Here is an 18,166-nt window from a genome sequence, read left to right on the forward strand (position 1 = left end):
AGTGATATGCACTAGGACTAATGTTGATGGAGTGAAATCTTTTTCTAAATTTTTTAAAATTAATTTATTTTGATTTATCAACAATCACTTCCATAAGCTTTTGAGTTTTAAATTTTTCTCCCCCTCCTTCCTCCCCAAGATGGCACACAATCTGATATAGGCTATACATATACATTGCTATTAAACATATTTTCACATTAGTGATGTTGTGAGAAGAATTAGAAGTTGTAGGAAGAATTAGAACCAATAGGAGGAACCACAAGAAAGAGAAAAGAAAACAAAACAGAAGAAAAAAATAGCAAATAGTATGCTTCAATCTGCATTCAGACTCCATAGTTCTTTCTCTGGATGTGGATAGCATTTTCCATCATGAGACCTTTGGAGATGTTTTAGATCCTTGCATTGCTGAGAAGAGTTAAGTCTATCAACATTAGTCATCACACAACGTGGCTGTTATTGTGTACAACGTTCTCCTGGTTCTGCTTACTTCACTCAGGATCAGTCCATGCAAGTCTTTCCAGGTTTTTCTGAAGTCTGTTTGCTCATCATTTCTTATAGCACAACTGTATTCCATTACATTCATATACCACAACTTGTTCAGCCATTCCCCAATTGATGGGCATCCCTTCAATTTCCAATTCTTTGCCACCACAAAAAGAGCTGCTATAAATATTTTTGTACTTGGGGATCCTTTCTCCATTTTTATGATCTCTTTGGGATACAGCCCTAGAAATGCTATTGCTGGGTCAAAGGGTATGCACATTTTTATAGCCCATTGGGCATAGTTCCAAATTGCTCTCCAAAATGGTTGGATCCATTCACAACTCCACCAACAATGCATTAGTGTTCCAATTTTCCCACATCTTCTCCAACATTTATCATTTTCCTATTTTGTCATGTTGGCCAGTCTGATAGGTGTGATGTGGTACCTCAGAGTTGTTTTGATTTGTATTTCTCTAATCAATAGTGATTTAGAGCATTTTTTCATGTGACTATAGATGGCTTTAATTTCTTCATCTGAAAACTGCCTATTCATATCCTTTGACTATTTTTCAATTGAGGAATGATTTGTATTCTTATAAATTTGACTTAATTATCTATATATTTTAGAAATGAGGCCCTTATCAGAGACACTGGTTGTAAAATTTCTTTCCCAGTTTTCTACTTTTCTTCTAATCTTGGTTGCATTGGTTTTGTTTGTGCAAAAACTTTTCAATTTAATGTAATCAGAATTATCCATTTTGCATTTCATAATGTTCTCTATCAACTGCTTGGTCATAAATTCTTCTGTTCTCCATAAATCTGACAGGTAAACTATCCCTTGCTCTCTCAGTTTGCTTATAGTATCAGCCTTTATATCTAAATTATGAACCCATTTTGACTTTATTTTGGTATATGGTGTGAGATTTTGGTCTGTGCCTAGTTTCTACCACACTCTTTTCCAGTTTTCCCAACAGTTTTTGTCAAATAGTGAGTTCTTATCCCAGAAGCTGGGGTCTTTGGGTTTATCAAACAGCAAATTACTATATTTATTGACTACTGTGTCTTGCATACCTAACCTATTCCACTGATCCACCACTCTGTTTCTTAGCCAGTACCAAGTGGTTTGATGATTTCTGCTTTATAATACAATTTAAGAGATGGAGTGAAATCTTGAGGGAGTTTTCTCAGAAAAATTTTGGTGTGGTTCTTGGAGAGTTCTTTGAAAGTATATTCTGTCTGGCTTTTCTTGGATGGAGAATTTCTTTGTATAGGAAATTCTGTATATAAAAGAGAAATGTAGGAATGAGAAGGGCAATGAGAACTGGCTAAATTGGTAGATGAGGCCTTTCTTTTCCTTTAATTTTTTTGGATTTCCTTACTAAAATAGCAAGTTACACGTTGATTTGGTATTGTGAGACCCACTTAGTCCATGAGAAACATTTTATAATGGCTAGTTCTGTTTATCTTGGATGTATTTATCTTATTTTCTATTAAATGTTGAATTCCTACTGAGAGACACTGGTTTTTTCTCCCCTTTTCATTCTGATGATGCTCATTTCTTGTTTGACAGACTTAGAGAAAAATGTAGGACACAGGTAGGGAAGATGCATCCAATTCATAAGAGAAGTTAATGAATCACTTCAGATTAGCAGCCACTGATAGAGAAGGTTATTCTATATAATCATTTACTATCTCAGACTTCTAGTGCTGTTTATTTTCTGCCAAGACAATTGTTATAGATTTTAGATTGATTATTGTTTCTCGATATAGATTCAACAGCTTGAGGTTCAAACTACGCAATGCTGGGCTTTTGTTCTAGCCAGATATTTCCACATCATCTCGATTGATAATAAATGATGAAATTTGGAGAATAATGCATTCAGCTTTGGTCTTTGATTGCATATTAATTATATATGTATATCTTCCTTTCAAGAAAAGAAAGTCTGATATCGTAGCTTGAATCTCAGCTTGCTGCCCTTTTAAAAATAGAGCCCATATAATGAAAATAGGGATAAATATCATGTGATGGTCATTTTTTGGGCTATATTTTGTTGTTGCTGCTAGCACCAGTTAGTTATTAGAGTAGATTTCTCCCTTCCTCCTTTATTATTAGAAAAAGAGATACAAGAAATGACTGAAACTGAAGGTCATATTGCTTGGCTTTATAGGGACAGATGGTCATTGCTCATGTTAGCTAGAAGCTTGATGCTGACTTCTGGACTTCAGCTGTTCAGTAAGTATATTAGAGATAATTTAGCTTCAGGTGGTCCTAACCCTGGTGCTGCCAGATCTCCTGTCACCTAGATGTAAAATATCTGGGCAGTGATTCCTACTCAATACCTTTGTTATAGTACTTAATTATGAACTGTAAATAAAAGTTCTTTAATTACAACTTAGAGCTCACTATGCCGGTTTTGCTTCAGTCAGTTGGGATTCAGGATTCTAGGATGTAATTTAAGAAAGTATTGGAAAATAATCATAAGATAATAATAGCTAAATTATATTTAGCCTTAATGTTTGCAAAGTGTTTTACATATGTTATTTCATTTGTTACTCCAAACAATCCTGTGAAATAGGTGCTATTATTATCCCCATTTTGCAGATGAGGAAACTGAAACTGAGAAATAGTAAGTGGATTACCTAGCATCTTATAGCTAATAATTATCTGAGACAGGATTAGAACTTAGACCTTTCTGATTCCAAATCCAACACTTCATCCTCTGTTAAATCCTGTGAAATCTTTAGCCAGAAAGTAATGAAAGTACGATTAGACTTGGGTGCAGTTGGAGGGGACAATTTTTATTTAGTGAACTCACTTTTTGCCATGCCTAAAATTAGTCAGCTCTAGAATAAGGATACTGTTTCTTAATGCTTAAGGGTTGCTTTATTTGCAGATTCCCCCCCTCCCCCTTTCCACATAGCCTCAAGACCCTGGTTCTGTGGAAAGAGGCCTGGGTTCAAATTCTGACTCAGCTCATTACTACATTGATGACCATGAGTAAGACACTTTTCCTTTCTGGCCTCAGTTCCTCCTCTCTAAAATGAGAAGGGTTGGACTAAAGAGCCCCTGAGGCACTTCCAGCTTTAAATCTATGATCCTATGATCCTCCACATTTGCTATCTAATAGATCTTCATTGAACTTCTAGGAGACAGTATTTTTCCACAGATAAAAGTAACTAGCCATTGAATGAAAGGACATTGAGACCCATCCTGTTTTCCAGCTTCAACCTGGGCCAGATTTAGGATCTTTAATCTATCAGTCTTTGGGTTTAATAGCCCTATAAAAAGAATGCTGCACTTGGAGTTGAAAGAGCTGAGTCAGGTTCAAATCTGGCCTCAGACCAAATACTTGACACTTATTAGTTGTGTGACCCTGGGCAAGTCACTTAACCCCGATTGCCCCCCCCCCCCAAAAAAAGCTGAGTCAGGAAAAAAAAGGAAGAAACTAACACTAATTGTATGACTCTGGGCAATCGAACTTCACCTTTGTGAGTTTGCTCATCTATAAAATAGGTAGCTTTATACTGGCACTCCCTTCCAGGGCTTTGTAAACCTTAAAGTACTATATAAAAATAAGTTGTCCTTATTTAGTCAATGATGCATTAGCATCCAACACTACTGTCTACATTGCATAAGATAACATCCCACTCCAGGACAGTTGAGTAAACAATCTTACATAAATATTGCCCCATTTTGGGAAACCCTAGGGGACTTCCTGAATTAACAAGGACAAAAGTTTCTGTTGATCTTAGCAGAAAGCTCCTTGTGTCTTAGATAGCTTCACCACACTGTCTGTAGAGATATGGATTTTGAGCAGTGTAGAGATTCTAGATTTTGAAGCCTACCTCAGACACAATAACTGTATAATACTGTTACAACTTTGAAACCTCAACTTCTTCATCAAAAAAATGGGAATAATAATAGTATGCACCATACAAGGATGCTATGAAGATCAAATGAGATAAAATATGTATATATGTATATATATGTACACATATATAGTGCTTTGCAAATCCACATGAATATTAGATATGCTGTATTACTACAAGATAATAATATGCTTATTTTGGGTAATATTGTAATGAAAGGCAACATGACTTATTGTAGCTGTCTTTTTTTAAAAAGTTTTTTTTATTGATTCTTTAAAAAATTACTTCATTTATTATTCATTAATTTTTCATTTGCCATAATGGGGAGAGAAATGAACTCAGCACCAGGAAGAACTGTGTTTGAATCCTACTTCATCCACTTACCTGCTATGTGACAAAAAACAACTCCCTTAACCTCTCTCAGCCTCAGTTTCTTTAGTGGTAAAATGGGGGAAGATTCTAACACCTACCTCACAGGGTGGTTGTAAGGATCATAGGAAATAATATATGTAAAGTTCCTTGAAGACCTTAAAATGGAAATATAATTGTCAGTTCTGATCACGTGGAGAATATCCCAGAGAAAAATCAGAGATGCAAAGAGAGAGAATTGTACATCAATAACCAAACTGGACAAAGGAACTCAATTTTCTTATATCCAGCCTGGAATATCAGCCACTGCACCATTTCCTCGTGATACTTGATTGAAATATCAGAAAATACTGAAAGAAAACAATCTAAATCCAATTCTACATTAAAGATGCTGAAGGAAGAAAATAAACTCAGTTAAGGAAAAAAAGAACTCATTGGAATAATGACTATTGAAGAGACACGGGCCTGTGTCATAGGCATCAAAGGCATATTTCATAATGTTAATCTGAGGAATAACAAACTTACATGGAGAGGACCCTGCCCCCCACCTCCCAGCAGATTTATATCCCCATTTCAATACTGAACTAAGCCAGTATAAAACTGAGTCGGGGTGGGGAACCTTCGGCCTCGAGGCCACGTGTGGCCTTCTAGGTCCTTGGATGCAGCCTTTTGACTGAGTCCAAGTTTTACAGAACAAATCTTTTTATTAAGGGGCTTTGTTCTGTGAAGTTTGGATTCAGTCAAAGGGTGGCACTTGAAGATCTAGAGGGCCACAGGCGTCCTTGAGGCTGCAGGTTCCCCACCCCTGACTAGGCAAAGCTCCAGCAGCTTACAGACTAGCTCACACCTTTAAAAAGAAGAGAAGAAAACAGTACTAGTAAGATGCTAGCTTTTACCTCCACACTACTGCTCCCTCCTCTATCACATACAAAGATACATCACTAAAATCATGAATTTCGAAAAGTCCTTATTCAAATGGCACCTCCTACATGAAGCCTTCCCTAATCTGTTGGTAACAAGAACAGCTAGCTCTCCACCTTTCCCCAAACAAGGCAGTTTTCAATTCTCTAAATGCACTTCTCTTGATTTTCGTGTAGAATTGTTTATCTATGTATAACCTTTGTGCACATTTGCCTATGCAAAAAGAGAATGCTGATTGGTGGAGAGAATGGTGACTTGGATGCTGTAAGTACAGCACTCTGGGCTTGGCTTGAAACCTGGGCTACATTTTTGGGTTTTATCTCCTTACTAGACTTTAAGTTCCATGAGGGAAGTATCCTTACTTTATCTAAGTTTAGTGTCTCTCTCAGATACTAATACAGAGCGTTGTATGCAGAAAGTGCTTAATAAATATTTGTTGAATTGAACTATTCTCTCCCCTGACCCTCTTCCTGCCCTTTACTTCATTCTCTCCTAAGTCTACCACCCACAGGTTTCCTCCAGTGATCTGGCACGTTGGGGATTTGGCAAAGCTGATAGGTAGCATTCATTCCAACCTAGACTTGCTCTCATCTTGGCTTTGCTGCGATTTCACATGAGATTCAAGTTTCTTTAATTGCTTTCATTTTTAAAAGGCTTGGGTTGTTGTTTTCTTGTTTGCTTTTGTTCCTTAAAAATATACATTTTGAAGAGCTTGCTTGGTTTATTTTGTATTTTTTTTTCTACTTGTTCTTCTTTCCATCTCCTTCATTTCCTCCTTGTCTTCTTTCTCTTCCTTCTTTTCTCTTTAATAGGCTGGGGAGAGGGCAAGAAGGCTTTCATTTCCTCAATCCAGGCTTAGGTTACTGATACCCCCTGTCATTATTCTACATTCCACAAATGCCAACACTGGGTAATGTGGGAAGGCCTGAAAGAATTTTGGAACCATTTTACCACCCTTGTTCATCATGGGTGGTAAATCATTCTCAACACACTAGAGTATGACTTCAAAAAAACTCTGCTGTTTTCCCAAGTGTCTTAGTTTCCGAACTTGCAGAAATAAGAGAAATTACAAGCAGCTCCATGCATCCGAATCTAGATTCTGATTGCTCATGAAGAGAGGTTATTACTTGAAATGGTGAATGGGGGTTAGTCTTCTCAAAATGCACTACAGTAACCTCTGTTCATTCCTTTCATTCTTTTGAAGATTTCCGTGGTGTGATCTGCATACCAAAACAATTCATACCAGGAGGCAGAGGCTGAATGAAGGCTCCGTAGGCATGCCACACCTGCCCTGTGCTAAGCCCCTGCTCAGTAGCAGGAGCTTCTCAAAAATGACATAGCTTCTATCCTGGCCAACTATTTTAGACCTTCTTTGAAACAAGGTATACTGATGAATTATACTCCTCTCCCCTGTCCCTTTCCAAATTCCTAGTATTCTTTCCAGCTGTATGAGACACAAGTTTAACTGTACATGTTTCAGGAGAATCTGAAAATTGAGGCTGTAGACATATACTGCAGCAGTACTTGCTGCTGCTGCTGCTGCTGCTGCTGCTACTGCTACTACTACTACTGACAACTCACATATTGTTGAGTTTTCCTAAAGAGCTGATCAGTCTCATTAGCTCTCTTTCTGTTCTAAACAGACCAGTTAACACATTTCTTGACTTACCTTAATAATTTCATCTTCCATTAGGTAAAGTAAAGAAGCATCGTGGCTCAGGCCTGTAGCTCCTGCTGGTGTGGAGGTTGAAGCAAGTGAATTGTCTACATTAAGTCTCTCTTTCTGTGCTATGACTTGGGAAATCCACCTAGCCCTATGTTCAGGTAAGTTCTGCTAGACTTACCCCTCCCTACCTAGGAGAGGTATTAATCCATTGTAATGTGCTTTACAGGAATAACTGTGTGTCATATATTTATTATGATTATTAATAAATATTCTGTTTTCATTATTTAGAAGTATTTTTTTTTTTTGGCAAGGCAATCGGGGTTAAGTGACTTGCCCAGAGTCACACAGCTAGTAAGTGTCACATGTTTGAACTCATATCCTTCTGATTCCAGGAATGGTTCTTTATTCACTGAGCCACCTAGCTGCCCCTAGAAGTAATTTTTGATAAATGAATAAAACATTTTTTAAGTTCTTTCCTTGTGCAAAGAAGCACTATACTAAGGGCTAGTGATAGAAACAGAAAAGTAAGATAGTTCCTGTTCTCTTAATAATAATAATAATAATGATCTTCCACTAGAATGTGAGATCTTTGAGAGAAGACAACATATATGTTTGTTTGTTTGTTTGTTTTTTTCGGAGGCAATCGGAGTTAAGCGACTTGCCCAGGGCCACACAAGTAGTAAGAGTCATGTGTCTGAGACCAGATTTGAACTCAGGTCCTTCTGACTCTAAGGCTGGAGCTCTGTCCACTGCACTATTTAGTTGCCCCGAGAAGACAATACATGTGGAAGGTTTCAGTTGCAAGTGGGATGGAAAGGTCCCATGGACCTAAGAATGTAGCATTAAAGTAGATGGTAATGCCTCTTTTTTGATGTCATTTCCATTGATGAAATCAAAACAGTTTCTGATATTGAGCCATTCAGCGCTGGGCTATAAGCACAGCTATTCCGAAAGCTCTTAGGTTCAGGGCCCAGGGGTGTCTCTATAAGAGTCTGAGGGGAGATGATACTCAAAGTGGTGGTGGTTTGAGCTGCCTGATTTACACTGCCTCTAGTCTCTCCCTCAGGAGCTAGGCTGGCTCGCCTGCCCTGTGAGTGGTAGTTGATTGGGAGCTAGTGAGTATGGTTGGCCCCTGGTCCATAGGTGTTACCTTCTTAGATGGTGGCTGAGAGGGATAAGTGGGAAGCAGGACTCATGGTCTGGGGAGTACTGCACCCCCACCCCCAGGGCTTCTGCAGTTATCCACCTATTGGTGGGAGTTGACCAGAAGTTCTTGCTGGTGGTGATGAGAAAAGTGAGTACTTTTTCACAATGATTCCTCCCCTCCATAAGAGGAGGGGGCTGGCCTAGAGGCAGGTTTAGTGGCCTTGGGGACACTGCTATTCTCAAGACTCTTGGGTTTAGGGTCCTGGCCTAGCTCCATTAGAGTTTTTATTTTTTAGTGAGGCAATCGGGGTTAAGTGACTTGCCCAAGGTCACACAGCTAGTACGTGTCAAGTGTTTGGTCTGAGACCGTATTAGAACTCAGGTCCTCCTGACTTCAGGGTCAGTGCTCTATCCACTGCACCACCTAGCTGCCCCTCCATTAGAGTTTAAAAAGAAATAGTGGTCAAAATGATGGTGGTGGTTTTTAAAAGAGAAAATAGGGGTCAGGTTTTGATAGACTGACATTCTTGTTACTGTGTTCATAGTTCACCTGGTATTCCATATGCTTGGTACTTCAATTTGTATTAGATAAATACGTGTGTTAATGAGCTAAGAATTCCCTTATAGCTTAAATGCTGATAGTCCTCTAAATTTCTCTTTTTTCTTGAGTAAAATTATGTGTAAAATTAAGATTTGCAGGTACCCAATAACCAAAACCTAAAAAGATTCTAGGAGTTCAGCATTTAAATGGATTTGGGGGTTCATCAGACTTATTAAGTGGGAGAAAATTATGCACCCCTTCTAAGTAGACTACTTAATACCAGTTGCACATAGCCATGCTCCATTCTCCCTGGCCTGCAGGAATTTGAAATGCCATCTTGAAATGCTGTGAACCAAAGGGAACAAGGACTGCCAGTACCTTCCCTTCCTATTGCCTGCAGGCATTTGAGCAGTTGACTTGAAATATCCACGGAAGGTAGGGGAATTGGTCAGACCCACAGCTAGCTGGCTTTTCTAATGACTGCAGGTTTTGCACCAGGGGAAGATGTGGATAAAATACCACGATGGTCATCATTATTCCTTAAGAACTGTTTGTTTCCTTTGCTAAATATCTTGCTGATCTTATTCTCAAAGAGTGCTTAATTGGAGTGTAGGTTAAAATCATAATAATTTTGATGTTGTTAGAGTGGAGAGTTATCCTTTAGTAGGGCTAGATTAGTGATTTAAAACCTTTCTAGTGCTCAGAACTTTTTATTATGTCATAAGGCCTCTCCATCTTATTGTTGCTAAAAAAAAAAAGAGTCACTAATATTAAAGCCAAACTTGGCACTGCTTTTGGTGAGAAATAAATAAAGGCAGCATGCTCTTTGGGGAAAGGGCAATGGGCAGAAAGTCAAACAATTTGAGTTCTGGTTCTGGCTACTAACTCACTCAATATATCATCTTGGGGATCATCTCACCCTAGTCTAGAGTCTCTCTTTCCTCATCCCTAAAATGAGAGAGTTGGAGTAGATCTCTAAGAGCTCTTCTATTTCTTTCTTTCTTTCTTTCTTTCTTTCTTTTTTAGGAAATTGGGGTTAAGTGACTTGCCCAGGGTCACACGGCTAGTAAGTGTCAAGTGTTTGGTCTGAGGCTAGATTTGAACTCAGGTCCTCCTGACTTGAGCTCTTCTATTTCTTGCACCATATGATTCCATAGTTCTATTATGGTTGTCTTAAGTAAATAATGAATTCATTTTAGAATAAAATTAACATATACTTACTGTGCTAGATTGTGAACGATACAAGATAAAATAGTGCCTGCTTTGAAGGAATTTAGTTTGGTCGGGGAACAAGGTACAAAGATATGAAAACTTAAATATGTGAGTATATATTGAGATATATGAGAATATATGAGTACTTGTCAATTTCCCTCCCTCCCAAATCCCTATACTGTAAACTCTAAAACACAAAGTGATCAAAGTGAACAATTCCAATAACAAATTCAGTAGGCAAACAAAAGAAAGATCTTCAGTGTTATAGGAAAGGAAATTCGCATTACACAAAACTATTTTGTACCCACCAGAAATTGCAAAAGGGAATGGAATGTTTTCCAAATCACAAAGAAGCTCAGGAAGCAATCCAAAATGACATACTCCAAAAACCTGAGCCTAATCATCAATGAAAATATAGGCAATCAATAAAAGGGAAATATTCAAAGCATTCTCACCCCCCCCAAACTAAAACCAGATGTGAACAGATTATTAGCTTTGCAAACACCTCAGACAACAGAAACATAAGACCATTAAACAAAGACAGAAACCAAGGAAGGCACAAGTAACAAATAAAACCAGATAAAGGGGGAAAACCCTTAGAAAGTGAGACATTGATGTGTTAAAAACAACAATAACATAGGGACCAGTAAGAAATTTCTTCCTAAAAGTACATGAGAATACAATGGTGAAAGTGGAACTTAAATAAATGAAGAGATGATGGAGAAACAGGCCTGAAACACCAAGGAGTAAGCCCTTCCTACAGGTGAATCAATGTTTTTGTAGGACTAAACTGCAGAATGGGAGAACATGTGCAAGGACAAAGGGCAGGAAAAAAGATAGGGTGGAGTGACCATAATCAAATCAATGACAAACAAAGGGAAAATTACTCCTGTAGTTTCTGAGGAAAAAAAAATGGCCTATAGTAGAATGGATGAGGTAGCAAAGAGAGGGATTGAGATAGGAGAAAAGAAAGGGGAAATCTGGATTCAGTGGGACAAGAAATAAAACTTCAAAACTAGGAAAAAAGATAACCAACATGGGGTGGGAGTGGGGAGGGAGGCTTAATTTGAGTGGAAGAGAGTGTGTGGGGATAGGGTTGCCTTAAAGTATATTAAGCAAAAATTACTGAAGAGACAAATTTCTGTCTTTAGTAGAGGAAGAGGAACAATAAGAACAAAAACAAAAATCTCAATTTGGGAAAAAAAATCAAGACAAATGGAGGAAAAATAAATCCAACTTGTAACTTTAAATGTGAATGGGTTAAACAATCCAACAAAATTAAAAAGAGTGACAGATTTGATAGGAAAACAAAACTCCACAATATGTTGCTTATGGGAAAAACACATAAAAAGCAGACACATACAAAACTAAAATGAGGGGCTGGAACAAAACTTACTATGCTTCAGGTAAATTTTTTAAAAAAGCAGGAGTTGCAGTTATGCTATCAAAGTAAAAATAAAAATTGACAACACCAAAAGATACAAACAAGGAAACTTCATCATATTGAAAGGAACCATAGGAACAAACCAATGTTGATATTGAATTTATATGCTCCAAATGCTTTCATATCAAAATTCATAAAGGAAAAATTAACTGAATTATAATAAAACATAACATAATAGTGGCAAGAGATTTCAACGTGTCTCTCTCTCTGTTTTGTGCAAATTTAAGAGAACAATAAACAAAAGGGAAAATATAGACTTGAACAAATTTCTGGAGAAACTAGAGCTAAAAGATTGATGGCATCTCCTAAACTGGGCTACTAAAAATATCCATATTTCTAATCACATAGAACTTTTGCAAAAAATGACCATGGTCTAGGACAGTGCTTCTTAAACTGTGGGTCATGACCCCATGTAGTCATGAAAAATTTGGCAACAGTAAGGTTTCTGAACATGCAATGACCAAAAATTAATTCAAAGTCAATGATGAATTTTTATATGATAACAACATAATGAATCCAAGGTGTTTCTGGCAGTGCTTGCCCATATTGCATTGTGCAACTTCTCTGCAGCCTTGGTTCTGAACACAAGGCATGATCACTTTGCACTGTGCATGCCCTCAGACCAGACAACACCAATGAACACTGCTGAATCTTGAAAAGGGGTTATAAGTGGAAAAAATTTAAGAAGCCCTGGTCTAGTAAACAGACATATTTTAAATAAATATAAAAAGGCAGAAATAGTAAACACATACATTATTTATAGGCCATAGCTCAATTAAAAAATAGTAATCAATTTCAGAAAGTGAAAACAAAAGACACAGATATAAATGAAGATTTAACAATGAAATCTTTAATACTGAGTGAATCAAAGATCAAATTATATAAAAACTTAATTATGTGAAAAACGATAATGAAAACATCAAACTTTTTGGAGGCATCTAAAGCTTAAGAAAGATTATATTTACAAAAACATACATTAACAAAGTAGGAAAAGAGATGATTAATAAATTGAATATCCATTTAAAAATTATAAAGTCAACCAATAAACCTAACCAAGTAAGCAAAAAGAGAGGAGCTATTAAAAAATCAGAACAGAAAAAGATAAACTGGAAAAGAGCATAGAAGTGATATATAATACTAAGCTGGTTCCTTGAAAAGCCTAACAAAATTGATAAACCTTTAATCAACCTGATTAAAAAGAAGACAGAAAACCAAATCAGTAAAATAGAAAATGAAGAAGGTGAAATCACAACAGAAGGAATAAAAAGAATATACTAACAAAATTGAGAACACAAATGAAATAGTGGAATACTTCTAAACATAAAAAAAATACCCAAATGAACAGAAAACAAAATAAGAATTTTAATCCGATATCAGAAAAGGAAATAGAATTAGCTATAAAGAGAACTATTTAAACAAAAAAGCTCCTGGTTTTTACAGGATTTACAGGAGAATTCTATCAGATTTTTAAAGAATGATTAGTACCAATATTACATAAATTATTCTCAAAAACTGGGAAATAAATTAGTATATCAGGCATTTTTTTAAGGAGACATAGTCCTCATACTTAAACATGGGAAAAACACAGCACAGAATATCATTAATGAATATTGATTTAAAAATCTAAATAAAATCTGTCAAAGAGACTCCAACAATTCAAGAAATCAAACATATGACCGAACTGGATGTATACCAAATATGGTTCAGCATTAGGATAACAATCAACATACTCACATTTTAAAAAATCCCAAACAAATCATCTTAATAGATGCAAAAAAAAAAAGCTTTTGACAAAATACCACACTCCTTTATGCTTTAAAAAAAAACCCTATAAAATATAGGAATTGAGAGACTTCTTTAGTATCATAAAATCATCAATCTAAAACTAAAAGCAAGCATCATATGCAATGTTAATACACAAGATGTTTTCCTGATAAAACAAAAGTAAAGAAAGCATGCCTACTCCACTATTATTGGATATAGCTTTGGAAATTCTAGAAATAATTAAAAAAATAAAGTTGTAAAGATAAGAAAAGAGGAGATAACACTAATCCTATTTTCTAAAGACATGATAGTTCACACAGAAAATTCTAGGGAATCAGAAAAATATTAATAGAGGTGATTAATAACTACAGTAAAGTTGAGGCTACAAAAAGCCCATAAAAATCAAGCATTTTTAGATAATAATCAGAAAATTCAAAGATGCAATAATAGAAAAGGAAATTCCATTCAAAATGTTCCTTAAATAAGGAACAACTTAAACAGCTGGAAGAATATGTAGTGCTCATGACTGGGTCATGCCAATGTAAAAAAAAATGACAAAACTACCAAAGTTAATTTATGATTTTAAACAATCAAGCTGTCAAACTTGATAAACTAATATCAAAATTCGTTTGGAAAAATAAAAGATCTAGAATATTAAGGGAAATAATGAAAAAAGATAGGATGTAGTGGGAATAGCATTTCCAGACCTTAAACTATATTATAAAGCAGCAGATATCAAAATCATTTGGTATTGGTTAAAAAATAGAGAAGTAGATCAGTGAAACAGATTAGACAAGGGAGAATCAGAAACAATTAAACACACCAACCTAGTGTTTGAGAAAACTGGAAACCAACACAATTTATTTAAGAAAGAATTTCCAGTGTAAAGTGGATGGTTTTGATTACATTAAATTTAAAAGATTTTGTACGAATAAAACCAATTTAGCCAAGATTAGAAGGAAAGCAGAAATTTGGGGAAATTTTTATTGATATTGATATTGATTGATATTGATAAAAAATTTTATCTCAGATAAAGGTCTCACATTTTAAGTATATAGAGAACTTTGTCAAATTTATAAGAATAAAAATTATTCCCCAATTGATAAGTGATCAAAGGAAATGAACAAGCAGTTTTTCTATGAAGAAAACAAAACTATATGTAGTCATATAAAAAAAGGCTCTAAATCATTATTGATTAGAGAAATGCAAATTAAAACAACTTTGAGATATCATCTCACACCTGTCAAATTTGCTAAAATGATAGGAAGAGAAAATAACAAATGTAAGAGGAGCAATATGCTAATGTGGAAAGGAGAAATTAAAGAGTAGAATTTGCTATTTTTAGTAATTGGGGTATAGAAGAAGAGTATACAAGCATGGAGGAAGGGATGACGAGAATAGTTATCAGTTGAACCTCATTGTTAGCTGAAATAAAACAGAAGGATTTCCCTGATGTTTCACTTCATTACCCTGCAAATTGACAAAAATGACAAAAAGTGGCAAGTCAACATTAGAGGGGTCGTGGAAAGATTATACATTGTTGGTGGATTACATTGTTAGAGGAACTGTGAAATGGTAAAACCGTTTTGGAAAACAATTTGGAATTATGCAATTGAAGGGACTAAACTATCCATACCCTTTGAATCAGAGATCCCTTATTGGGTTTATACTCTAAGGAAGCCATCAGTAAGAATACAGTAGCACTTTTTTGTGATAGCTAAGATTGGAAATAAAACTGATGTCCATCATTTGGAGAATGGCTAAACAAATTCTGGTACATGAATGTAACAAATACTATTGTGCTACAAGAAATGATGTATATGATTATTATAGAAAAGCATGGATAGATCTATATGAACCAGTGAAAAATATAGTAAGCAGAGCCAAGAAAGCAATATACATAGTAACTAGAATAAAATAAATGGAAAGAAAAATTACATGCCAAAAATCAAAAGCAAATGTAATGAAATTACAAATATCAAACAGGGCTTGAACGATGAGATATGAGAAGACACTCCAACCTACTCCTTTGTGGAGGTGGGAGGTCCATAGGTGTTACACATTGTGCGTAATCCTGGACTTTTTTAATATCTCAATTGTAACTTTTTTTTTTCTCTAAAAAATATTATTTGTTATATGGGATAACTCTGTGGAAGGGAAAGGGGAAAAGGTACTTGGGATACTATGATAATGTAAAAAACAAAATATCAATAAAATTTTATTTAAAAATAACTGCCAGAATAACTGGAAGTAGTCAAGATAAAATTAGGCTTAGACTAACATACTACATGATATGCCATAATAAATTCAAATTGGAAAAGTGACTTTAACAGGAAAGATCATACTAAAAAAAATCAGAAGAGAAGCAGATGATATATCTTTCATAGCTATGGGTACGAGATGTATTTTTAACTAAAGATGGATAGAGGCAATTATGAAGGACTAGATAATATTGATTACTGGAAACTGAAAAGCTCATGCACAAACAAAATAATTGTATATAGGTTAAGAAGGGAAGTAGCCAAATGGGAAAAAAAAATTTGTATCCAATTTTTCAGATAAGGGTTTGGCATCTAGGATAGACAGGCACTCCCCACCCCAACACACACATTAAAGAACCTTTGGAGCATGCCCAGATCACTCTGAAGGGGCTTACTTGGCTATGCCCAGATCTCCTAACACGGTGATATCCTGTTCTTGGGATGGCTTCCTCTCCCAGTCTACGTTTTCCTACCACATGGATAGGAGTAGCCTCCTTACCAGAAAAGACTGTATTTTAAAAACTGGCCAGACTTGGACAGTCACTTTTTTTCCTACACACTCTTTCTACCTGCATCCAGATGGTGAAGATCACAGTTCACCTTCAGCACAGGTGCCATGAATTGAACTGATAAGGGGAGAAGGACTTCTTTCCTCTGCTCTCTTTTTTACTGTGGCTTCAAGAAATGGGACTGGAGGTGTTTGTTTCTGTTCTGTGCTGTTTTTCTTTCTCAGTTTCAAGTTGCAGAGGTGATCCTTACCAGAGTGGGAATTGGAGCCATGGAGACCTTGGAGCCAGAATTTCAGATGAGATATTACAGCCTGCCAGCCTGGCAGGGAAGCCCTGAGAAGCCAGGGTACCTGGGACTCTAGTCCAAGGAAGGTTTTGGACTTGGAAACTGGGAATGTGCTCTATAGGAATTGAATTTAGCTACAAACCTAATCCCCTACCCCTCCCTAGAGACTCAGGTGGTGAAAGTACAGAGGAGAATTAAGCTCCATGTGTTGAGGAGTAAATTTTATGTTTGAGATAATACGTTTGGAAATGAATATTCCTTTGTGAAAACGAATCTGTTAGTGGTTAAATGGAACTGAGATGCTGGGGACTCCTACAATTTGGAGAACACCATCAATGGGGGCTGGACCCAATGGCAGAAAATTTAGATGTCTCCCAATCTGCCTTGATGGTATCAGAATACTCTGGGGGAAGAATGAAATTTAATTCATCTGGCCTCCCAGGAAATGAGGTCGAAGGGGGGTGAATGTTACACATTGAGACCTTGTCTGGGATAAAATTGGGCCCTTTGCTTTGCAGAGAGTTGATTTTTTTTTTTGAGATACCCTACACTGGTGTTCTCCCAATTATAGGGGGCCATCCCTGGCTTTTGTCAATGAGGCTACTGCCATCCTCATGTAGGATGGGAGGGGACCCCTTCCAAGAGAAGGGTTACTCCATGTTATGTGATCTGAGAATACTCCAAAAACCCCTTATACATATATAACCAAAAGCTATTTATTCCATAATAGGTTAGTGATCAAAGGATATGAAGAAACGGTTGCCTGAAAGATTGCTCTGGATCATGAATAATAAAATAAATTCAAATAAAAACAACCTTGAGGTTTCACTTCAGAACCAGCAAACTGTCAAAGATGACAAAAGATAGGAATAGTCAATTCTGGATGGAGTTGCATGAAAATAGGCATATTACTGCCTTGTTGATGGAATGTGAATCAGTATAAATAATTTGGAATTATGAAAATAAAATGACCAAAATGTACATACCCTTTGACTGAGAGATTCCACTAACAGGCTTATACCCTATGGAGGTCATTGATGAGAAGAAATAAACACAAAAACATTTATAGAGGCACTTTTTGTAGTAGCAAAGAATTAAAAACAAAGTAGATGCCAGCTATATAGAGGAATTGCTAAACAAATTGTAGTACATGAGTGTAATGGAATATTGCTGTACTAGAAGAAATGATGACTCTAGAGAGGCATGGAAAGACATATGCTAACTGATACAGTTAAGTAAATCAAGACAAGAAAACAATATACACAATGACTATAACTATACATGGAAAAGAACAACCACAGTATCATCAAAATGAATGTCGCAAAGTTATAAAGAACAATAATGACCCCCAAGAAGAGAAATGAGAAGATATCTCCACCCCACTCCTTTGAAAAGGTGACGGCTCCATGGGTGTGGCACATTGCATATATTTTCAGATTTTTGGTGTGTTTATCAATTTTGCTGAATGTTCCCCTCCCCATTTTCTCCAGTCCTGTTTAGAAGATACCATTAGTCTTTTAGTTTTAGTCTTTCCAATTTGTGAAATTCTACATTTCCCTTTTTATCTTTTGATTAGATTTGTCCAAAACAGAGAGATACTTTAAAATATTCTGCCACAGTTATGTTTCTGCCTATTTCTTTTTATAGTTCAGTTAATTTTTCTTTTATGAATTTAGATGCTAAGGCATTTGGAG

General features: G+C 36.2%; 1 long non-coding RNA gene across 2 annotated transcripts; it reads left to right on the plus strand.

Annotated features, from left to right (window-relative positions):
• The first annotated feature begins 5,842 nt into the window (after positions 1-5,842).
• Positions 5,843-17,577, plus strand: LOC114050227. 2 transcript variants are annotated; one of them, XR_003569953.1, is made up of 3 exons: positions 5,843-5,907; positions 7,337-7,467; positions 16,411-17,577. It is a non-coding gene; the product is annotated as an uncharacterized LOC114050227 (long non-coding RNA). The 2 variants fall into 2 exon arrangements; XR_003569952.1 differs by lacking the exon at positions 5,843-5,907 and adding an exon at positions 6,870-7,025.
• Positions 17,578-18,166: the final 589 nt, after the last annotated feature.

The sequence above is a fragment of the Vombatus ursinus genome, unplaced genomic scaffold (assembly GCF_900497805.2).
Source record: "Vombatus ursinus unplaced genomic scaffold, bare-nosed wombat genome assembly UNPS02014798.1, whole genome shotgun sequence".
NCBI lineage: Eukaryota > Metazoa > Chordata > Mammalia > Diprotodontia > Vombatidae > Vombatus > Vombatus ursinus.